Source organism: Salmo salar, chromosome 15 (genome assembly GCF_965601325.2).
Source record: "Salmo salar chromosome 15, fSalSal1, whole genome shotgun sequence".
Taxonomy (NCBI): Eukaryota; Metazoa; Chordata; class Actinopteri; order Salmoniformes; family Salmonidae; genus Salmo; species Salmo salar.
Window position 1 is genome coordinate 90,460,475 of NC_138305.1, and position 6,234 is coordinate 90,466,708.

A 6,234-nucleotide genomic window follows, 5' to 3' on the forward strand; every position below is an offset into this window, starting at 1 on the left:
GCAAAATAAATAAAATAAATAACAATATGGGGATGAGGTAGTTGTATGGGCTATTTACAGATGAGCTATGTACAGGTGAAGTGAACTGTCAGCTGCTCTGTCAGCTGGTGCTTAAAGTTAGTGAGGGACATATGAGTCTCCAGCTTCAGTGATTTTTGTAGTTCGTTCCAGTCATTGGCAGCAGAGAACTGGAAGGAAAGGCGGCCGAAGGAGGAATTGGCTTTGGGGGTGACCAGTGAAATATACCTGCTGGAGCACGTGCTACGGGTGGGTGCTGCTATGGTGACCAGTGAGCTGAGATAAGGCGGGGCTTTACCTAGCAAATACTTATAGATGACCTGGAGCCAGTGGGTTTGGCAACGAATATGAAGCGAGGGCCAGCCAACGAGAGCATATAGGTCGCAGTGGTGGGTAGTATATGGGGCTTTGGTGACAAAACGAATGGCAATGTGATAGACTGCATCCAATTTGCTGAGTAGAGTGTTGGAGGCTATTTTGTAAATTACATCGTCAAAGTCAAGGATCGGTAGGATAGTCAGTTTAACAAGGGTATGTTTGGCAGCATGAGTGAAGGCTGCTTTGTTGTGAAATAGGAAGCTGATTTTAGATTTAATTTTGGAATGTAGATGCTTAATGTGAGTCTGGAAGGAGAGTTTACAGTCTAACCAGACACCTAGATACTTATAGTTGTCCACATATTCTAGGTCAGAACTGTTCAGAGTAGTGATGCTGGATGGGCGAGCAGGTGTGGGCAGCGATCGGTTGAAGAGCATGCATTTAGTTTTACTTGCATTTAAGAGCAGTTGGAGGCCACGGAAGGAGAGTTGTATGGCATTGAAGCTCGTCTGGAGGTTAGTTAACACAGTGTCCAAAGAAGGGCCAGAAGTATACAGAATGGTGTCTTCTGCGTAGAGGTAGATCAGAGAATCACCAGCAGCAAGAGCGACATCATTGATGTATACAGAGAAAAGAGTCGGCCCGAGAATTGAACCCTGTGGCAGCCCCATAGAGACTGCCAGAGGTCCAGACAACAGGCCCTCCGATTTGACATGCTAAACTCTATCAGAGAAGTAGTTGGTGAACCAGGGGAGGCAGTAATTTGAGAAACCAAGGCTGTTGAGTCAGCCGATAAGAATGTGGTGATTGACAGAGTCGAAAGCCTTGACAAGGTCGATGAATACAGCTGCACAGTATTGTCTCTTATCGATTGCGGTTATGATATCGTTTAGGACCTTGAGCGTGGCTGAGGTGCACCCATGACCAGCTCGGAAACCAGATTGCATAGCGGAGAAGGTACGGTGGGATTCGAAATGGTCGGTGATCTGTTTGTTAACTTGGCTTTTGAAGACCTTAGAAAGGCAGGGTAGGATAGATATAAGTCTGTAGCAGTTTGTGTCTAGAGTGACTAGAAGGGGGATGACCGCGGCAGCTTTCCAATCTTTGGGGATCTCAGACAATATGAAAGAGAGGTTGAACAGGCTAGTAATAGGGGTTGCAACAATTTCGGCGGATCATTTTAGAAAGAGAGGGTCCAGATTTTCTAGCCCGGCTGATTTGTAGGGGTTCGTATTTTGCAGTTATTTCAGAACATCAGCCGTCTGGATTTGGGTGAAGGAGAAATGGAGGAGGCTTGGGCAAGTTGCTGTGGGGGGCGCAGGGCTGTTGACCAGGGTAGGGTTAACCAGGTGGAAAGCATGGCCAGCCGTAGAAAAATGCTTATTGAAATTCTCAATTATCGCGGATTTATCGGTGGTGACAGTGTTTCCTAGCCTCAGTGCAGTGGGCAGCTGGGATGAGGTCCTCTTAATCTCCATGGACTTTACCGTGTCCCAGAACTTTTGGGAGTTTGTGCTACAGGATGCAAATATTTGTTTGAAAAAGCTAGTTATTGCTTTTGTAACTACCTTTGTATTTTGGTTCCTAACTTCCCTGAAAAGTTGCATACGCCGGGGGCTATTTGATGCTAATGCAGTACGCCACAGGATGTTTTTGTGCTGGTCAAGGGCAGTCAGGTCTGGAGTGAACCAAGGGTTATATGTTTCCTGGTTCAATTTTTTTTGAATGGGGTGTGCTTATTTAAGATGGTGAGGAAAGCCCTTTTAAAGAATAACCAGGCATCCTATACTGACGGGATGAGGTCAACATCCTTCCAGGATACCCGGGCCAGGTCGATTAGAAAGGCCTGCTCGCTGAAGTGTTTTAGGGAGCATTTGACAGTGATGAGGGGTGGTCGTTTGACTGCAGACCCATTACGGATGCAGGCAATGAGGCAGTGATCGCTGAGATCCTGGTTGAAAACAGCAGAGGTGTATTTAGAGGGCAGGTTGGTTAGGATGATATCTATGAGGGTGCCTGTGTTTACGAATTTGGGGTTGTACCTGGTAGGTTCATTGATCATTTGTGTGAGATTGAGGGCATCAAGCTTAGATTGTAGAATGGCCGGGGTGTTAAGCATGTCCTAGTTTAGGTCACCTAACAGCACAAGCTCTGAAGATAGATGTGGGGCAATCAATTCACATATAATGGGTAATATCATTAATAATGCAATTCCGGCTATCTGATACTCACTTTACACCCATTAAGGGCATTATCCTATTCAGTAGAGTTTAATTTGGCAATAAAATCGCCTGCGGTATTTTAACTCAAAGGGCATCGCAGTTGACAAAGCAACCTCACAGACACAGTTACCTCCGATACTGCCCAGCCCAGGCAGTAAAGCTAGTCATTGGATCAAAGCTGAGTGGACTAACTGATCCAGAGGTCCAACTTACTGTAGTTCTAAATTCTGAGCCACTGGTGTAGTACAGTCATATCATAGTCACAGTCAATGTGTCTCAGTGAGTTAGGATACTTTTTTTAACCTTAAAATGAATCACTAATCACATTAAATAAATAATGCCATTCAGAAATGACTTTGTCAAAGAAACAAAATATCTAGGGCTTTACAATAAGGGTGCACGGAGGGACATGTAAAAATGCTGAATTCTGATTTTATTGAATTCTCCATGTGGTCTTTATTAAAGCTCACTTCATTGAATATAACAGGTTTTAAAATTCAATATTGGTGCACAATTTCTACTTAAATTCAGGGTCTTCCCTGTGGCTCAGTTGGTAGTGCATGGTATTTGCAACGCCAGCATGGTGTGTGCAACGCCAGGGTTGTGGGTTTGATTCCCATGGGGGGCCAGTACAATTTTTAAATGCATGAAATGGAATGTATGCATTCACTACTGTAAGTCGCTCTGGATAAGAGTGTCTGCTAAATGACTCATATGTAAAATATCAAAGGGTTGCAAAAGGCACTCATTTTGTGGAATGGCCTTCCTGTGTGTGTGTGTTTCTTCTTTTTGTCTGCTGTAGATTAATGGGGGATGCGGCAGGTACAGTGTCACGTCAGCAGAGCAGTGAGGGGCTGAGAGATCACTTGCCTGGGGGTTATCAAATCAAAATGTATTCTTCATGCACACAGTTTACAGCAGTTATAAACAACGTAGCGAAATGCTTACTTGCAAGCTCCCTCAACAGTGCAGTACAAATAGTCAATATAATCAAAAGGTTATGATGCAGGACAGTGGTTTAGTGTGGAGGCGACCCAGAAGCATCAGGGATTGGTCAGGGCAGGCTCAGGGGGAGACTATAAAACAAATGTTGGTGTACCAAGGCTACACTCAACTTCAGTAGAACGCCATACTGCAACATAATCAGCAACACACAGGTGACTCAGAAGGTAGGACTTTATTGGGTTCTCATATCTACTGAATGTATTTGAAAGTAATGGTTTAGACTGAACTTAATTCCCAGATTTTAGGCAGGCTAGAAGGCCTATAGGGAATACCTTTTAACCTATACTTTGAAGTGAGGACTAAGGAGTTGAGATGGTACTCTGTGTGTCATAGGAGAGATGATGAAGCTGGGAATACTGACACTTTTGCTGCTGTCTCTCTGGACATGTGATTGCAAGTCGTTGCAGACCGATTCAGACACTGTGATTGAGGTGAGACTGAGCTTATCCTGACTCAAATCTTGTTTATGAACACGGATTACATTAACCATAAACTTGCTGGCTCAAGTCATGGGACAACGGTGGTTAATCTATATATATATATAAACTGCTTCATTGAATAGATTATCGTCTGTAGCTGGCTTGTTTAAACATGTTTCCTAGGCAAGGAACTTCTGACCCACGCTGTCATTTGATGTTTTCTTTTGCATCCCCTTCCTCGCTCTCTCCCTCCCTACCTCTTTCCCTCTCTCCCTCCCTTCTCTACTCCCTCCCTCCGGTAGCTTTTGGAGCTCCTCCAGTCAGTAGGTTATCGGGTGCCAGGAGGTGAAGAAGGGCCCATGCTGGAGACAACCAGAGAGGATGCAGCATGGCCCAGTGCTGAGCTGGAGAAGAGAGATCTCCCAAGGATGGGTGCCTCTATGTACAACAGACCTTACGCTGAACAAGGCAGCAGCAGGTCAGAAAGACAAACACAACAACATTTAGAAATAATATTACTGTAGTATTATGTGATGTTGTATGTGGTCAATATAAGGATAATTCCTTTTCATACACCATGTATATTAAAATGTTTGATCTTAATTACTGTTGATGACTCTCTCTGTTTCTCTGTTCCTCTATTTCTCTCTCACTTTCTCATTCTATCTCTCCTTCTCACTCTCTCTCTCTTCTAACTCTCTCCTTCTAACTCTCTCTCTCTTCTAACTCTCTCTCTCCTAACTCTCTCCTTCTCACTCTCTCTCTCTCCTAACTCTCTCCTTCTAACTCTCTCTCCTAACTCTCTCCCTCATCTAACTCTCTCTCTCTCTCTCTCCTAACTCTCTCTCCTAACTCTCTCCTAACTCTCTCTCTCTCCTAACTCTCTCTCTCTCCTAACTCTCTCTCTCTCCTAACTCCTTCTAACTCTCTCTCTCCTAACTCTCTCTCTCTCCTAACTCTCTCTCTCCTAACTCTCTCCTTCTAACTCTCTCTCTCCTAACACTCTCTCATTCTAACTCTCTCTCTCCTAACTCTCTCTCTCCTAACTCTCTCATTCTAACTCTCTCTCTCCTAACTCTCTCATTCTAACTCTCTCTCTCCTAACTCTCTCCTTCTAACTCTCTCTCTCTTCTAACTCTCTCTCTCCCAACTCTCTCCTTCTAACTCTCTCTCTCCTAACTCTCTCTCTCTCTCCTAAATCTCTCTTCCTAACTCTCTCCTAACTCTCTCTCTCCTAACTCTCTCTCTTCTAACTCTCTCCTTCTAAATCTCTCTCTCCTAACTCTCTCTCTCCTAACTCTCTCCTTCTAACTCTCTCTCTCCTAACTCTCTATCACTCTCTCCTAACTCTCTCTCTCTCCTAACTCTCTCTCCTTCTAACTCTCGCTCTCCTTCTAACTCTCTCTCTCCTAACTCTCTCTCTCCTTCTAACTCTCTATCTCTCCTTCTAAATCTCTCTCCTAACTCTCTCTCTCTCTCTCCTTCTAACTCTCTCTCCTTCTAACTCTCTCTCTCCTAACTCTCTCTCTCTCCTAACTCTCTCTCTCTCCTTCTAACTCTCTCCCCTTCTAACTCTCTCTCTCTCTCATTCTAACTCTCTATCTCTCCTAGCTCTCTCTCTCTCCTAACTCTCTCTCTCTCTCTCCTTCTAACTCTCTCTCTCATTCTAACTCTCTATCTCTCCTAGCTCTCTCTCTCCTAACTCTCTCTCTCTCTCTCCTTCTAACTCTCTCTCTCCTTCTAACTCTCTCTTTCTAATGCTCTCTCTCCTAACTCTCTCTCTCCTAACCCCCCCTCTCTCTCTCCTTCTAACTCTCTCTTTCTAACTCTCTCTCTCAACTCTCTCTCTCCTTCTCTCTCTCTCTTTCTAACTCTCTCTCTCAACTCTCTCTCTCCTTCTCTCTCTCTCTTTCTAACTCTCTCTCTCCTAACTCTCTCTCTCCTTCTCTCTCTTTCTAACTCTCTCTCTCCTAACTCTCTCTCTCCTCTCTCTCCTTCTAACTCTCTCTCTCTTAACTCTCTCTCTCTTAACCTCTCTCCTAACTCTCTCTCCTTCTAACTCTCTCTCTCCTTCTAACTCTCTCTCTCCTTCTAACTCTCTCTCCTTTGAACTCTCTCATATTCTCTCTCGCTCATAATCTCTCTCTCTCTCCTCTCCCTCCCTTCTTCCCTTCACCTCTCTACTTTCCGTTGTCCAGAAAGTCTAATACAAAGTATCCGCCTGCTTTTCCAATGGAGCGGATGAATGGTGT

General features: G+C 44.4%; 1 long non-coding RNA gene across 1 annotated transcript; it reads left to right on the forward strand.

The window, feature by feature from the left end:
* The first annotated feature begins 3,677 nt into the window (after positions 1 to 3,677).
* On the forward strand, positions 3,678 to 4,454 carry LOC145860846 (uncharacterized). Its single transcript, XR_014380566.1, has 3 exons — positions 3,678 to 3,727; positions 3,897 to 3,994; positions 4,285 to 4,454. It is a non-coding gene; the product is annotated as an uncharacterized LOC145860846 (long non-coding RNA).
* The last annotated feature ends 1,780 nt before the right edge of the window (positions 4,455 to 6,234 follow it).